The 19,013-nt window shown below is 40.5% G+C and overlaps 1 pseudogene; it reads right to left on the bottom strand.

The window, feature by feature from the left end:
- Nucleotides 1-3,366: 3,366 nt before the first annotated feature.
- On the bottom strand, nt 3,367-12,990 carry LOC129497650 (stromelysin-1-like; annotated as a pseudogene).
- Nucleotides 12,991-19,013: the final 6,023 nt, after the last annotated feature.

A 19,013-nucleotide genomic window follows, 5' to 3' on the forward strand; every position in this document is an offset into this window, starting at 1 on the left:
TTACCTCACATTATTCGAGGTGGAAAACACTGATGTTGCTGTTTCTACATCCGCTCTGTCTACCCCGTTGCTGTTTCTACATCTGCTCTGTCCACCCATACTTGCTGGCGGCAGGATGATGAGATTGGGATTAAGCACTCCCCACCTTCACTGGTCAAAACCAGTCGTGGAGTCCTCTCACCTTCCCATGGTGGTTGGCTCAGTGTGCCCTATGAACAAAGCTCAATCGGAGGAGAGCACAACTGTATTTGGTGGATAGAGACAATATGCTGAAGAAGGTAAAAACTGCAGCTTCCACACCACCATGAGAACATCCAGCCTCTAGGCTAAAACCATCATTCTGAGCGCAGAGCCTAAACAGCAGAGAGGAAAATCTTGGAAACTGCTGTAAGATGTTTCCGGTTAGTCCATGAGCCACCTAACTAATCACTCTACAGCCAAATCATCCTGGGACACTGTGGTCAGATTTCTGCCACTATGTCTGCGCCCACACTGCCATTGTCCGGATGGCTCCCAGTGGAGCCCATGTGATCTGATCTAATGAGTTGCTTTTCCAGCCCTGCTTCCTCCAACCTCACTGCTCAGTGCTAAAGCTTTTCAGCAGGTACATTTGCATCTGTGAAATGACATATGTAAAATGATGTTCATTACATTACTGTTTTCAAAATCAAAACAAGACTTCGCAGAGATACTTATAAATGCATAGACCAGATGGACAGATTCATGGGAATTAGAACTGCTTACTTCTGGGAAATACAGCTGGGTAGTGGGAGGAGAAAAACTTTTGACTAAATCATGTTTTCTTCCTTTGGACTTTGGGCCATTTATACGTACTTCCAACTCAAAAAATCTAATGTAAAGTACTTGCAGAAAAAATTTAAATGTACATATTTTTGTAAGGAAAAATCCTTTGTGGTTATGACTTGTGGTTATGATTGCTAAATATTTCTGACTCCACTCAGGCTCATGACAGGGTAGCATTTGTGTATCTTTGGCATTACATGAGGCAAAGCACATTTTCTTTGGCCAATGACCTGTAGACAGAAGGATGTTTGCTCTATCCCCATGGAGTTTTAGGAGGCAGTGAGAAACAGACCAATCACCCTTTCCCTCTGCATGACAAAGAACACAGCTCAAGGGGTGGCTGTTTCATCTGCTGGGTCTTGAAGTGGGACAACCTGGAGTAGAAATCCCATCAGAACACCATGGTGGGCTTTTAGTCTTATCCACAGAGACATGAGAGTTATTTTTTCCAGCCTGAGTGACATTCGTGCCATAGGATTCAGTCCCTCAACAGCCTCTTTAACCTGCAGCCTCTCCATCTACCCTTACCTATTCCCATGACTTCAACACATCCCCCCCGTCTCCCACAGCTTAATGTCCTGTGTGCTGGACTCCATCTTCCTTTATCAAATGGCCTGTTGATGACTTCACTTGGTTACCTCACAGGAATTTCTAAATTTGAAGAATGAGATGGTTCTTCCTCGCTCTAAACCATCTCCCACAAAACTACCTTAGAGGCACAGCTACTCCAGCTCACACTGGAAACCCAGCCGTTGTTCTGAACACCTTCCTTGCCCTCCTAATCAGCTGACCACTGAATCTGAATGATGTTAAATCTCAAGTTCATCTTGTATCCCGATCTCCCATCACCTATAAGCATCCTTTAACCTGTCCTCCAACTTGTAACATTACTTCCTTCCAATTCTCTCTAGTCAAAGTGGTCATTCAACATACATGCTGGCTTGTGTTGCTTTACTGCTTAGTAATTCTTTCAACAAATCCATAATGGGGATCCCTGGGTGGCGCAGTGGTTTAGCGTCTGCCTTTGGCCCGGGGCGCGATCCTAGAGGCCCGTGATCGAATCCCACATCGGGCTCCTGGTGCATGGAGCCTGCTTCTCCCTCTGCCTGTGTCTCTGCCTCTCTCTCTCTCACTCTCTCGGTGTGACTATCATAAAAAAAAAATTCCATAATGTACTTAAAATAAGGTATAGTTCTTTAATTCACTGGATATGATTGGACTACCTGTCTAATGCCTTCTTACTCCATATCCACCCTCCAACACATAGCTCAGGCACACACTTTCTCTTAGTTCCTTGAACACGCCAGGATTTTTCTCCCTCTGAGCCTTGACATTATTTTACAGGTTCTCTTCCTAGAATGGTGTATCTCCTCCCACCCACCTGGCCTGGCTTGCTGAATTTAGATGCTTCCCCCCTGCTTTCATTATTATCTTGGGGAGACATTTTTGGATAACTAGACTCCAGCTGGTAACTTCCTTTCACCCCCAACATTATTTAACCTCCCTTACCATTGTGTCATTTCTTCAATAGCATCTTTATAGTTTATAATTATCTATTAATTTGTGTTCCTTGTGTTTGACTTCTTGACTTCTACTCCCACCAGACAGAATTCAGAGTTTGGATTCAATGAGTTTTCCTCACTCTCCCATGCATTGTATTCAAGACAGTGAGTGTCATTTAAGTGAATCAGTAAAAGAATGAACAAGTCTCTGTGGGGTACCTGGTATGGTGTGAGGCATACAACTTAGTGATGATAACACCTGTCATACAGTTGGCATGTCCACAGACACTATTATCACTATTTCCAGCCATAAAATGGGAACAAGAGAATATTTTAATGAAAGAAGAAGGATGATATGAGAAATTTGGTCTCCAGGGCAGTCACCGAGCACCACTGGAATAATATTTGGGTTAAAAAAAAAGACAACTGGATTCCAAGCTAGTTTTGCTGTCTCATCGGTAAATGATAATGTGCACTAGCTGATTTGCTAGCTTTTTAAGCTCCACTATTCTAGAATATTCTACTTCTCAACTTTGTCCAGAGCCAGTCTTACAAGACTATTTTGACTAAGCTCTTTCTTCCTTAGGTGTGCAAGGAATTTTTACAATATCTGGGGGCAAAAATAAACATCCTACTGATGGAGAGAATGGAAGAGGGTACATGACAGTCAGATGCTCCATCCACAGAGTGTGTGTTCCCACTATACCCACTCGCAGAACATCTGTTAAGTGCTCAGTCCACACTGTGGTCATTATATTAAAAATGAATTACTCTAGAAAGAAGGAACAGGCCAAAAATAAAAATCTTTATTAAATAGAAAATAAAACACCCATGGAGATACATTCTCTGACTAGTGCAGATGGATGCCTCCCACTTCTATTCAATATAACCTAACGGCAAGTGAAGTGGTCCAGATAAGTGTTCCGTGACACAGGAAATTGTCTACAAGACTCATCTTCTTTGGCCACTGCACAGGTAGGAAAAGTTCATCATTTTAACTTATCATGAATTAGGTGAATACTTATTATATTCATTTGAATCTATTTCCTTCATTTCTCATCTAACAATATAACCAGTTGTTACTCTTCAATTTATGTGTCACCACCTTGGCATTAGGGTCAAACTCAAACTGTAACGATCCTCTGAAGAAATAGAAAAACCCTATAAATATAGATGAGGAAAATAATGAGACATTTTCAAGCAAATCAATTTTGCAACATGCATAACTCAGAATAAGAGTGATAATAATGAATGGCATTTAAGAAGTGGTTACTCTGTGCATCTCTTATATCCTTACTGGAAAAGTGTGAGATGTCACTAATGAGGACAAAGATGAGAATTAGGGAGATTTTGCAGTTTCCCCAAGGTAACATCTCTAATGAAACATGGAGGGAGAACTCCATCTCATCTGACTTCAAAGCCAGTGCTCTAAAACATTAGATTATACTACCTCCAAACTGATAAAATTCGATGGTATTTTATTTTATTTTTTTTTAAGATTTTATTTATTTATTCGGAGAGAGAGAGAGAGACACAGGCAGAGGGAGAAGCAGGCTCTCTGCAGGGAGCCCGAGGTGGGACTTGGTCCCGGGTTTCCAGGATCACATCCCGAGTTGCAGGTGGCGCTAAACCGCTGGGCTGCCCTCAATGGTATTTTAAATACTCCTCTACTCAGTCCTGAAGTGCAGCTTGGGAGGCAATTGGACCCAGGACATTAAGGCCAACAATACAAAGCACTCAGGTCCATTTCAAGCTCTGTGCACACTAAAGTCAAGGTATCTTAGCAGTAAGATCACGAGTCTCCTTAGCATTATGAATGTCAAGTTCTGGCATCTCCTGGCAAAATTTCTTCAGAATGAGCACAAATGTTACCCTCCCATTTGCTCGTTACTAGGAATCAAATTTTGTCTATTTTGAACACATGGGAAGACTACTATTTATTTACAGATGAATTATTTATTGCAGGCAATTGCAGACTGCAACAGACCCCCCTGGGATAGGATGGGAAAGAACAAGCAAGAGGACGAGAGAGGAAAATGATAACCCACCAATAGTAACCCTAGTTCACATCTGGTGGCATTTTTATACCAACACAGTGACCTGAGTAATAACAGCTATGATGTGAGGAAGTACCCTTTGATTTTATGTTCAGGTATGAAACAGAGAGACTTGGAAACTATTCAGGAAAAATAAAATTTCAACTCAATTTGCACAAATTAGAAAGTTAAAATGTTCAGAAATTTGGAGTAAAAAGGCTATAGCACTGATGATTTGAACATTGCTTTGATTCTCCACATTATTTTGATTCCATAAAATGCTCCTGAGTATCCCCAATGGCAACGAAAGGAGTGCCTCCTTACCAAACTCCTGAAATACAGCATCAACCATTGGCTCAACCCCTGAAAGTCATCCACGATTAGTCTGGGAAGCCTTGCTCCGTGGACTGGCTGTTTTCATCAAATATGTACCAAGTGAAAGAAGTTACAGCTCAACCTCGTGCAGAGGCTCCATTACATACGATGGTATGATATGTTACTGCTCCAGTGTGGAATCCCAGATCGTTCTCAAGTAGGGGAAACTAGCGTTAAACATTTTTATGTTATACATACAAAAATGTATGACTTTCCTGGACTGTAGGCTTAGCACAGAAACCAACATTTCCTCCAGGGAGATGAGTATCATGCTATTCCACGGAGGTTCCATATATGTATGTCTGAGGTCAATTTTCTAAGCATCGACACAGACCCCCAGTGCTCTTCCACCACGAATACATGAGGACTGCACACACATTAGATGCAAAGTGAATTAATCATTTGGCTAAAAATCTTCCAGTTATCTATCACACCTGCCCTGTAGACCTTGTCTCTACAGCCTGATACATCTGGGCTTCCTCTGGTGGCCTGTTGTCTGTACCTCAGGTAGCTTCTCCTGATGTCTTCTGGTATCTGGATTTAGGACCCAGGGCCCAGCCATTCAGACAGTGCTTTATTATATCTGAGAATTCAAGTAACTGTCAGTTGTCTTCTCCATAATCAGAAAGTTGGAAGTTCGAGCAAGTTAGAGGGTGGGAGTGGAGGATATCCTTAAAGAAAGAAAGAAAATAATTTCCTTAATGAAAATTCCATACAAAGCCATCCCAAACACATCGTACTGCCAGTATTTGTCTCCTACAAAGAAGTATGTTTTCTTCTTTTCCTTGTCAAAAATGGCTGCATCAATTTTCCTTATGGTTGGAGGAAAACCTGGGCTGTGGATGCCTTTTGGATAACCTGTTTGTACCTCAGTTTCTCTAATGGCCCAGAACTGATTTCTTATGGAAAAAAAGAAAGCCAAGAAATTTTAGTGAAGACAAAAGTTTAAAAATATTTTTGTACATTTTTGTGGAAAATAGGAAGCCTTGGTTTTAATTCCAACCACTAACACAATGCCCAGGTGATAGCTAGTATTTAACAAATATTCCCCAAATGAGTGAATGAATAGGTGAGTGACTCTGGTCTCTGTCCTTTCTGGATCTTATGTTGTCTATAAATACTAGAGTTTATTGTAGTTTATAATTACTATGACTGGTCCTGGCTGTCTCTTACAGTTGCTGGTGACTTTTTAATCTAATTTTCTAACTTGGAATTCTCTTGTAAACTTTGCATCACTAAGTGAATTACTTATTGGACACGTTCTCTTGGGTATCTTATGGTCACTAGTCCAGGCTGTGCTTCATCAGAATACATTAGAAAGCCACCCAAATTTCAGTGAATCAGGACAGTGGAATCCCGTCAGTGTCTCTGCTTCTATTTCATCACATCTGCCCTCCATGCCAACCCCAAATTCCTTCTTGTATCATTGCAAGATTAACGAATCTAAAATGCCCATATGTTGTGTATCTCTCTTGCTTCATCTGAATTGAGTGATGTGTACCTGTCTGAGCAGCTCCAGATGCAGTCACCCCTTGGTATAGACAGCTCCTTCTGCTTTGAAGTCCTTTTCTACACTTAGACCCTGCCCATACAGCAAAGTTCTTCTCTTTCAACATGCATCCTAAATATAATCTCCTCCAAGGGTCTTTGCTGAGCTCTGGGTTCAGGTCTTGGGCTCTTCCTCTGTGCTCCCACAGCATCTGGCTTCCCTCAATCCCACAATCCCAGCTCTTACTGGACAGAACACTCTTGGCTTCATCTCTGCTGCCCTCTCTAGAATATGACTCTCTTTTGGTTTGACCTCTACTAACGAGTACACTGCCTGGCACATTGCTAGGATAAAGTAGTACAAGATAAATCATGGATGATAGCAATATTTCAGAATTATAGAACCCTTTACAATATCCAATGAAACTTCACAATATTTCAATGACTCCTCATAAAAATGAGATTGTCAGAAATAGCTAATTTTGAAAAATCCTCACACAGTTTGACATTTAAAAATACTCCCAGAAACTTAAGAGTCAAGGGAAAAAATTAGTAATGGAAATTTTTTAAAAACTTAAAAATGAACAACATCAAAAATACCAAAACTTGTAGGAATGAAGCAAAAGCTGAGAAGAAAAGGTTATTTACAGGCATAAATGTTTATAACAGAAAAGAAGAAAGGGCTACAAGTAAAGGACCAAGTTTAAGCTATAAAAAACAGCAATAAATTCAACGGCAGCACAGATCTGGGCAATAATGATGGGGACAAAAACTAATTAAATAAAAAATAAAAATATAATAGAGAGGATTAACAAAACTGAGAGTTTGTTCTTTGAGAGGATGAATAATATTGTTACATATCCTGTTGTCCCAGAGATTGGTAAAGAGAGAGGCACAAAGATTTAGTACTAGGAAGGACAAAGAGAACAAAACTTCAGCAATGATTAAAATAATGAAATAACACTCAGAGACTTTCATACCAGTTGATTTGAAAACGGACAGAGCTGATAAATTCCCAGAAAAATATGTTAGCAAAACTGACTCAAGAACTAACAGCAGCTCAAAGAGTGTAGTAACAGTGGAGGAAGTGGAAACAGCAATTGACAAATCTGACACAGGAGCACAAAGGCCTGGCAAGTCCCATTAGCTACTGCACCCATCCTTGTTCTGACACTGCCTTATCTCATCCACCCAAGTGCTGCGACGCAAGACCTTCCTCCTCATCTTATTCTTCTCCAGGAGTATCCTGCCTATTCTTGGCTTTTGCCCTCCCACACAAGTTATAGAACTAGTTCGCTAAGTTCCATGAAAAATATTTTGGCACTTAAATGGAAAATTCTTTGTATGTATAGGTAAGTTGACATTCTTACTATATTGACTATATAACTACTATATTACATTATTACTCTTTTCTATTCATGAACATGGGACAGCATCTATTATTTAGGTCTTGTTGAGTATTTTAAAGTAAAACTTACAATTTTCTTTGTACACATGTTATTTTAGTGTCGGGACTAAGTCTTGCAGTAATAAACCATACAAAATTTAATTTAATGGAGAAAATTCATGTCTTGGTGAAATTTTTGCAAATGAGATTTATTTCAACAAATTAAAATTCTTATATAGTACTTACCTTTAAACACAAAAAGGATATCTTTGCTTTACACTTCATATGCAGCATCCAAGTCTGAGGGTAGAGAGGGCCAAAATGTAGAAATCAATTGAAATTCGAGGTTGAGGTTCCAGTGAGATCTGTGCCAAAAATATCTGGAACAGATAACAATTAATTATAATTGTCTTTCTGCTTTAGATATGTTCATAAAGGAACATACTTTCTGTTTTTCAGTCAATGACGACTCAGAAGTCTGTATGGGACCATCTTCCTTCCTGCTATCCCAGGGTAATGAAACCCACAGCAGTGTAATTATTCAGCTTTAGTAGTATTCACTGAAGGGAAGGAGAATTCTTCTCTACCTTGGGACTCTTCCAGCTGAACTTGAAAATAAATGACGATGAACAGGAGGAAAACCCCACAGTTTACTATGTGCCCACAGAGGCCATGTTAAGATACTGAGACCTGAAGAAATGACCAAGGCAAGCAATTGTTATACTTTGGAGGCAGAGAGCTGGTAAATCTGTGGGGCATTGACAGGACAAAGAGAACATAGCTTTGGCAGCTTCAGATACTAAGGAGTTGTGAACAGACTTTGGGCCGGCATAGCACATCAGCAAAGAGTATTAGAGTGGTTGACACAGCCTTCTCGGCTCTGAATTTCCCACGTGTGGTGACAGGGACATGACTTTACCTCCTGGCACAGGTAGGGCACCTTTCACCTGGATGTTTATCTCTTGCTTTCAGGGGGACAGAGGATGGTCTCAGTGGCCTTCCTGCCCAGGCTGTCTCTTTTGTTTTAAATAATTGATATGCCATAGTGGCACATTTTGGGGCCTTGGCCCCTACATCATTCTAAAAGCCCATAAATGGTATGTACATTATGCACTCATTAATATTTTTGAAAAATGTAGCGGAAAAAACTATACCTATTTATGTTTGTATGCACACAGAATGTCTCTGTAAAGAGACAAAGGATTGGTCATAGTGCTAGCACATATGAGGAGAATGAGACTCTGCATAAGTCAGTCATGAAAAGAGATTTTTCTTTTTCACTCTGTGTCTTCTGGTGCTATTTTAATATTGTGTCAGAGCATATATCACTTTTTCTAAAATTAATTAATTTAAATAGAAGCATTTGCCAGTAAACGCAAACATACAGTTCTACTTCTAAAGATGCCTGTGCCTTTGGAAGCAGTGGTATGGTTTATGATAGTTAAATGCAGCAATTGCTCATTTGCTTATTCAACTGTCTCGCTGCATATGCCAGGCCCTGAGGACCAACAAGTGAACAATACAGATAAAACCCATGCCTTCATCCAGCTTACATTCTGGTGACCCAGAATCATCCATTGAAAGTCTGCTAAAAAACTGTCTGGACTATTTTAAAGAGATGTTAAAATGCTACAAGAACCAGATCTGAATGATGTTAAAATGTAGAGGAAACATTTTATTTGAACATTTCTGCCAAGTCTCTGTTCTCCTTTCTAAGTATTGTACATCAAAAGAATAGATAGGAAAATGTAATTTCTAGTTTGAGCTCTCTTTAAAGAATAGGATCTCTTCCCTCAGAGTGCTGATTGAGTCTAAGGACAAAGTGAGGTCGCATGCGGCTGGTGTCCCCAGTCCTAGAGGCAGATTCCGTGGGCACCACGGGGTCATTAGGGGAAACAGGGGGAGGTCCTGAAGGGAACAGATGTGGGGTGCAAACAGAAGGAGAAATGTGATGACAATAGCCACCCAAACATTCTCAGGGTGCTTTGAGATGAAATGTCACAGAGCATTTTAAAGCTTTCCTGAAGACCGTCATTGTAATACTTTCCTAAAAAAACATCAGGAATGAATAGGTATTGTTTCCAGCATCACTCACGGTACAGGAACTGGATGCCATCCACATCATCTTGAGAAAGGCAGAAGCTGGCTGGGTCTGTGAGCAGGTTATAGAAGGAGTACATCAGAGTGCTAGGGTCAGCCGAGTGAAAGAGACCCAGGGAATGACCAAGTTCATGAGCAGCAACGATGAATAAATTGATTCCTATTTGAAAAATCATAAAAGTTCAGAATCTAAGAGCTGTTAGTCCCTTAAACGTGTAAGAAGAACACATGCCAGTTGTATGGCTGTCTTCAGAACCTCATGGCATCTCCTCATTTGTGAACTGGTTCGTTGATTGGTATATTCCCTACTTCATAGAAATTTAATTATTTTTCAAGGTGACTTGAAGTCAATATAATCAGAGAGTTTTTCACCATATTCCTAGGTCTCTCTTCGGACAGGGAAGCCTGGTCACTTCATCCATAGTGACAGTGGTAAACACTGGTAAAACATGGTAAAAATACACAAAAGATATTTTATTTGGAGGTACAAGACTACCATGTCAACACATATAACTCCTCATTGTCTCTACAAATACAAAGTTGGTTATTGTTCGAATTTAGTAACATGTGCCAGTTGTAGCCTCAGTTGAAATTAATCACAGAGGATTCATGTTATTCCTCAAACTCTTACGCAACAAAAACTGCTCATTTCCTGTGGGTTTTAGCCTGAGATGTTTTTCCTCCTTTTCAAAATAATCAAATAATTTTTGAGGGTTAAAAACCTTTCCAGTAGTTGGTACCATGGGATAGGTACAATATTTAAAACAGAAATATGGCCAATAACAGTTTCTGCAGCCCCAAAACAGCTGAATTCAGCTTTTCTTTATATAATTTTTTTTGAAATTAACAGTACAAATTATTTAACCTAGGCTCCAAGTAATTATGCAGAGAAGAATAGTTGTTTGAATAAAACAAGATCATTTCTTGCAGCACAAGTTTGTACCCTCAGTAAAGATGCTCTTTGCATTTGCATTAGAAATCCAAACAATCTTGAAAATATCAAATGTTTCAATTGTGTGTTTGCAAACTTCAGAAGCTGTTCAAAATAAATAAATAAAGTGTAGTCAACTTTAGTCATTGCATTTAAATCTAGTAAAAACTTTCAGAACTAATTTAGGAAAAAAAAACTCCTACGCTGAAGATAGTTACATGCTTACTTAAATAGATGACTTAATAATTTCCTTTATTTTCTGGCATTTTTCATAATCTTTTTAAGAGAAAAAGAGACAAATAGAAAGAAAAGAAGAAACCCAGGGTCTCATTTTAGGTTGGAAGTGATTCAATGCAGTTTATTCTACCTTTATCATTTCTAGTTAAAAATAATGAAAAACATTGTGAAATGCCCATCATAAAACCTCTACGGCATCCTGAGCTGTGGAAGTAAGATGGAAAGATGCCTCCAGATTGTGCTCGCTGGGAGTGAAGAAAGAAATGCAGACGTCAGAAAATGTTCTTCAATCATGATTGAAATAACAGTGCTTCTGGTTGTTACCACTCAAACAATCACACATCGTACTTATTAGGATATTACATTTACTGCTCATTCTAAATAACCACACTATTTTTGGATAGCATTAGACAATACTCTTGAGACCATCCAGAGAGGTATGTGCCCCACCTGGTCTATCCTCCGTCAATATTTCATCATCGTCAAAGTGAACGTCTCCATAAATGCGGGCCCAGGTGGGTAGGCATGAGCCAGAGCACGCCCTCATCCATCAAAAGGGCTAAAGTCTCCATGATCTAACAGAGAAAATGTTTTTATTGGAAAGATAGGTAATTAGGATCTCTTTGGAACATCCCCCATCCTCCCCCTCCCTCAACAATGGCAGCTAAATGGATGCATTTCATGTTTTTATTTGTTTTTGTTCCTCTACCTCTAACTGCAAAAGAAATCTTTATGTCAGCCTCTCCTTCATCAGTCCTGGAGAAAGTAAGTGGAGTCACCTCCTTCCAGACATTCAGAGCTTTCTCAATGGCAGAATCAACAGCATCTCTTGGCAAATCTGGTGTATAATTCATAATTCTTTAAGAAAAAAATTGAATGGGTTATTATTTTCTCCTGTGGTCATAATTTTTAAAATGTCGCTATAATGTGAAAACCTTTGTGGACCCATTACCTGTAAGTAAGGTGAGTTTTCCTCCACTTGGGCATGCCAGGGAAGGTGGTGAAGTCACCGACGTCAGGAACGCCACACCTGGGCCTGTGCATCATCTCCAGGGTGTCCGAGTCCACCTTCCCTGTCACTTCCAACCCGAGGAACTTCTGCATTTCTTGGGTTTTTTCAATGACAGGACCACTGTCCCTTCTTCTGATAGAAGGGACACATCTTTCCCAAGGTTGTAGTACTTTTCCAGGTATTGCTAATGGGGTATTAAACAATAACAACAACAAAAACTCAACTGAATAATTTAAAAGTTCAAATTGGGCAGCCCGGGTGGCTCAGCAGTTTAGTACCGCCTTCAGCCCAGGGTGTGATCCTGGAGACCGGGGATCGAGTCTCATGTCGGGCTCCCTGCATGGAATGGAGCCTGCTTCTAACTCTGCCTGTGCCTCTGCCTCTTTCTCTCTCTCTCTCTGTCTCTTTCTCTGTGTCTCTCATGAATAAATAAATCTTTTAAAAAATAAAAGTTCAAATTGGCTTTATTAAATAGTTGATGACTTAGCAACCCATCGAGGAAGTGTAAAGGAGCTCCATCCAGCTTTAGAAAAGGAAAGGTTTTTAAAGGCAGAGAGGGGGGGAGAAATTTACACTGTTATTGCAGATCTGGTTCAAGATCGAGGTGGGATAAATTCCTTTTCCTAAACATGAACAACGTTATTACCTGGAATTATTTGAAAATCAAAATGATCATGTTCCTCCTCCCTAACAGTTTCAATCAGAAATTCTAAAGCCAGAGTATTTTAAAGAATTTCCCATTTGTTCCTCTCATTTAGCCCCAAAGCAGCTGCTAGTATTTTATTATACCACCTTGGGGAATTCTATGCCCTTCCTGCCCCTTTCTTCTCTTCTCTGTTCAAACATAGGGACATCCCCCCTCTGTCACTTTAACATTGTCCAGAGCTAACTTATTACAGCACAGTAATTGCCAATCCCATCACCATGCTTTGTGTTGCAACAGCAAGCAGGCACACCCACCCCACCCCACCCTGGAACCTGCCAGTGGCTGCCATTGGCACCACCACAATTACCTGCACGAGATCCATGTTCACGCCCTCCTCCCTGCCTGCCTCATTCAGTGGATACGCTGAGCAGACTGGCAGACATAACAGCACGAGGATCGCGAGATGCTCCATTCTCACAGTCCTTACCTCAGGAAAATAACTTTCCTGCCTGTTGGCTACTATGTCTACCCTCTACTGGCTGTCCTTTTATACAGTGATGCTGCTTTTACCTCAACGGTATGATTCATGCATGTGTTTTTTAAAAATCTGAACACCAAAAATTTTCATAAAAATTTAATGTAAAGCTGATATAATCTATATCACAATTTCCCCTCCCTTTCCCTTTTAAACTTGGATGAAGAAAGAATAATTGATTTCTAAGAAATGGTTTCTGTGTTTCTACAGAGGAAAAAGAATGGACTATTCACCTCAGTGTGTTTACTGAGGAGTATCTGAAAAGCCTGATAAAATGTCACGAGTAGACATTTTGAAAGCAGTGCCATTTTCGTTTCAAAAGGTTAGATTTTTAAACTCAAATATAAGCAGGTTAGGAATAAATAGAATGAAAATGGAAAGAAATTCCAGATATAACTTTGGTCTAAATGTGGGAATAGTTATCTAGAAGATACTAGAAGAGATATTTCATTTCTTGAGTTCTAGAACTCAGCCATTACTGATTTTCCAATGGATTTCCTGCCCCTGGGGAGGAGAAGCACTGAGGGGAGGAAGCAAGTGGTAGAAAGGAGGGTCTGTAGAGGAAGGAGGGAGTGCAGTGTTTGTCCTGCCTTGTTAGCTCAGGCTGAGTGGATGCCTTGCATTTCAGAATGAAGACTTGCTTAAACACCCTGTAAAAACTCATTACACTGGAATAGTCAAATTGCATCCTAGACTGAAAAATACCTTCTACCCACTTCTTCTTTGCTTGAAAAAAATCTTTTTTTTCAGTCCTCATTTCCTCCCCACATCCCCACCAAGTGCACAGGAGGAGGCGGATAAGATTTGTAACGGGGAGTGATGTCAGGCTCTCCCCATCACCACTCACCTCTGCACATGCATAGCACTTTCTCTCTCCTTCTTTCCTCATCCCAGTGGGATGTTTTTCACATCATTAGTCTGCAATAACTTACTTTTACCATCTTGATGAAGTCCCAATAGTTCATTTTTGCTTTTGTTTCTCTTGCCTTCATGGATGTATCTTGCAAGAAGTTACCACGGCCAAGTTCAAAAAGGGTGTTGCCTGTGTTCTCCTCTAGGATTTTGATGGAATAAGAAGCTTTTGCACAGCAAAAGAAACAGTCAACAAAACTAAAAGACAACCTACAGAATGGGAGAAGATATTTGCAAATGACGTATCAGATAAAGGGCTAGTTTCCAAGATCTATAAAGAACTTATTAAACTCAACAGCAAAGAAACAAACAATCCAGTCATGAAATGGGCAAAAGACATGAACAGAAATCTCACAGAGGAAGACATGGACATGGCCAACAAGCACATGGGAAAATGCTCTGCATCACTTGCCATCAGGGAAATACAAATCAAAACCACAATGAGATACCACCTCACACCAGTGAGAATGGGGAAAATTAACAAGGCAGGAAACCACAAATGTTGGAGAGGATATGGAGAAAGGGGAACCCTCTTGCACTGTTGGTGGGAATGTGAACTGGTGCAGCCACTCTGGAAAACTGTGTGGAGGTTCCTCAAAGAGTTAACAATAGATCTGCCCTACGACTCAGGAATTGCACTGCTGGGGATTTACCCCAAAGATACAGATGCAATGAAACGCCGGGACACCTGCACCCCGATGTTTCTAGCAGCCATGTCCACAATAGCCAAACTGTGGAAGGAGCCTCGGTGTCCACCGCAAGATGAATGGATCAAGAAGATGTGGTCTATGTATACAATGGAATATTACTCAGCCATTAGAAACGACAAATACCCACCATTTGCTTCGACGTGGATGGAACTGGAGGGTATAATGCTGAGTGAAATAAGTCAATAGGAGAGGACAAACATTTGGTCTCATTCATTTGGGGAATATAAAAAATAGTGAAAGGGAATAAAGGGGAAAGGAGAAAAAATGAGTGGGAAATATCAGAAAGGGAGACAGAACATGAGAGACTCCTAACTTTGGGAAACGAACAAGAGGTGGTGGAAAGGGAGGAGGGCAGGGGGTGGGGGTGACTGGGTGATGGGCACTGAGGGGGGCACTTGATGGGATGAGCACTGGGTGTTATTCTATATGTTGGCAAATTGAACTCCAATAAAAAATAAATTTTAAAAAACGTATTTTTACCAAATTAACCTATTAATATGGAGAACCCTAAAATTCTTGTAGGATAGAATTCTGATATTCTCTTCCTAAAGATAAGTTAACTCTACCATGCCTGAAGTATGTAGCCCATCAATGCAACGAGAGTGTCAGCTCAGGAGAGTTCAGGAATACCCCCTCAGCACCACCTGCCCCCTGCCTGGAACCAGGGAAGACTGCACTGGGTGGGGCACCAGTTCTGGTGCCTGCATGCCAGAGCTGGAGTAAGCATGGGTACACCTTAAGCCAGCCTCATCCACCTGTGGTCTAACGGGGTCTTGGAGTGGCATGGATGGCCCTCAGCCTGAGATGGGGGCAGGTGGGGCTGACAGCTGGATGCTGACCAAGTGTAGCATTTTCGTGGACCATTGTTTTGTCGTCTACAAAAATGGGGTAGACATAACCTCACTCACGGGGTTATCATGTGTTTTTATGCTGGGGAGCAAGTTTTCTCTTATTGATTTCCAAATCTTTACCAGACAAAGCTTGTTGGCCTGACAAACCAGTGGCATTTCTCACAGGCACTGATTTGGTAAGCTCTGTGATGCCTTGTCTTCAACTGAATCATAATTTTATTGGTATTGGCACACCCTGTTGATGGATATTATTCTGTGGTAAAGACACAATGAAAGTTCATGTGAGAGTGAGAGCTGTGATTATAATTGTCTGACACCAAAGCATGTGTCTCATGGGAGGGATGCTGGTATGTTCGCTCATCCTTTACCAACCTGTCACACCTGGATGCAACTAAGGACTGGGGCAGGAAGAGCCTAGGTTTGCCTGTAAGTTATTCATTACATTATTAAACACATTATTAAAGTGTGCATATGGTCAGGCAAGTATAGAATTGTTCCTTAAGGAAAGCTGAAATCTTTGTAGGTATGTACCACTGTATGCCAGGCCCTAACATGTGTGTTATTTCTAATGGTTAGAACAACCCAACAGGGTAGATTAGGATCAGAAAAATTAATTAATGAAGGCAAGGTCAGCCAGCTAACAATGGGAAAGGATTACTCAAAATTCTAACCATTACAACTTATATTTTTACCAAAGCCTCTTGGCTTGTGAAACTTGGCTCTCCCCCAACACTTTTCTCTCATATTTGACACTTTTTGTTTTTCTCGTTCTTGAGGCTTACGTCTGAAATTGCCTACAATTTACCTCTTTAGCATCTGTTCTTTTCTCAACTCTCTGATCATCCTGGTAATCCAGGCTTTTCATTTGGTCTATGTCTACCTGGTCTGCCACCTACTTTTGACTTGGTGTTAGAAGATGGAAGAAGGCCAGGGGATGTGTCCCCCAGACCCAGAAGGCACATTAATGCTGAAAAGCAAAGCAAGCCACTCCATACCATTTACAGAATGCTATTCAGGGTAACTTATACTGCTGGGGCAGCCAGGTGGATGACCTAGGTGGCACTCTGTAGCCCTACCACATACATATTCTAACCCCTACCTCCTCTCCACCCATTCTCTGCCTCCTGTTCCCCCAGCCTTGATGGAGCGAGAGGCGTGGTGGTAAGTTCACAGGGTTGTTATCTAAGGTGGGCACCACTTGAGTGCCAGAGGGGCTCTTTACTAGTTATCTGAAGTGGCTTCATCTGTGCGCCAGAGGGGAGAAGACAGAAGGCCAAAGAAAGAGTCAGTGTTCCCACATCTGCACAGGTGTCATCCAGATAGACATATTCTAGGATTCATTGTATCCTGTGACCAAGCCTGAGAGATGTATCATGCTCCCCATGTAGAGATGGTCCAATTCTTAGAAAACTGGTTACCTATCAATTTTCAACTTTCAACAACCTTTGATTCTAAGATTGTAGGTACACACTTGATCCTAGGTCAGTTGTGTCATGATACCAGCTATAATAATTTGCAACTTCTTCTTTCATTGGAAACTCCTGATGTTGGTACAGTTTGAGGTTATTGTGCTAAGTCACAGACTGCGAACAAGTGATGAGTCCACTTCCTTTCTCATGCTTTTCATACTAGTTTGCTTCAGAATGGGAACACAGCTTATTGCTGAATTTTAACCCATTTTCTTTCCCTTCTAATAATTTGGGTAAATATTTTAGGTCACAAGTTTTTGCCATGAAAATGACTATCAAGTAAGGAGACAAAGTGTTAAAATAGGGGCTAGACATGTCTCAGAATTATTCTTCAGTGCTTTATTGTAAATACTAGAAAGTGTGATTAAATATGGTGACCTGTAACAGTCATTATTATTAATGATAGTTGGATACACAAAATAATGCTACTATATTTTCAATTTGGATTCAGGTTCATTGTTGGATTGGTTCATTAGTATGGTGGGCTTTTTTGATGGAAAGAAGGTTATGTGGAAGTAGAGTAGCAAGGATGAAAAATTCTGGGTTTAGGAGAATGTTAAAAGAAAAGACAATAATTATTTATTCACTATTTTCTATGTGGTAGGTTCTATGCTAGGTGATGTAGCCTTGTCCATCTTTAGGAAAACTCTGGGGGTTTGCAGTATTTTTCATTTGTCATAGGTAGGAAGTGAAAATACAGAAAGTCCAAGTCATTTGCTTAGGATCAGGGAGTTGAGTAGCAGAGCAGATCTCTGGCTTTCACTACAGTTTGTTGGCTCTTCAAGACACATGGAATAGGTCTAGGAAAAAAGCTACTACTGTTATAGTGTTTGGAGCTAAATTCTCCCAAAGGCCCTCAACTAGAAAAGCTAGACTTTTCCTTAAAACCAAAACAAAACATAAACAAGCAAATATTCTACTTTTCAGTGCATCTGGGCTCATAGAAAATAAGGGAAATATTCAAACACTTCCTCGTAAATCACTCCATGCTGAGATTCTGCAACTGGATTGATTTGCTCCTGTGAAGCAATCATGTCTGACACAGTAGCTGGGATGTGTCCAGCTGGGATGAAAGTCCACCATCACCCACCATGGTTCATTTGGTTTAAGCAAGGGCCAGATGATAAACTCTATGGGGTTGTTATAGAGACCATGGTACCTGCTACTTTTAGGTCTTTGATGGTATTACCATTCTATGCAATCCTTCAGGATGTGGTATTGGTTTTTTGTTGTTTCTAATTCACCATCTTGCCAGATATTTTAGGGAGGAGCAGTTTCAGAGGCTTCCAGTTGATCCTTCCTACCATAAGGTTCTAACTCCACAAGTCAACAAACCAAGAGGAAAGTTTGACCAAAGAAATAGCCACAGGATGTGTCCATGGACCCACTGGACCCCTGTGAGCTTGAGTCAGAGCTTTATTTATTACTAACTTCTATCAGGCTTCTTTTTTAAAAAAGTTTTTATTTAAATTCCAGTTAGTTAACATACAGTGTAATATGAGTTTCAGGTGTAACATAAGGCTCCTTTCTAACCTAGAAGATCAAGTTGCTATTTTGAGATCTCTTTATCAATGTCCATTCAGATCTGGTATTCAATTGTTTTTTGAAAAATCTGGATACTTCTCTTTCCCCAGAACACAGTTACCTTGGTAAATGGATACAAATCCTTTTGTGGGGATAATTTAACACACACACACACACACACACACACACACACAGGCTAACTTCCTCTTATAGATTGAATTTTGTCTTCTCCAAAATTCATATGTTGAAGTCACAGTCCCCCATGACTCAAGATGAGACTGAGTTTGGACACAATATCTTTAAAGAGTCAACTGAGCTAAAACAAGGTCATAAAGTTGGACTTAATCAAATATATCTGGTGTTTATGTTAGAAGAGGAAGTTAGGACACCAGCACATTCAGAGAAAAGATCACAGGAAGACACAGGGAGAGGATGGTCATCTGCAAGCCAAAGGGAGAAACCGCAGAAGAACCCAACCCTGTCAATACCTTGAT

The sequence above is a fragment of the Nyctereutes procyonoides genome, unplaced genomic scaffold (assembly GCF_905146905.1).
Source record: "Nyctereutes procyonoides isolate TBG_1078 unplaced genomic scaffold, NYPRO_anot_genome, whole genome shotgun sequence".
Classification (NCBI taxonomy): domain Eukaryota; kingdom Metazoa; phylum Chordata; class Mammalia; order Carnivora; family Canidae; genus Nyctereutes; species Nyctereutes procyonoides.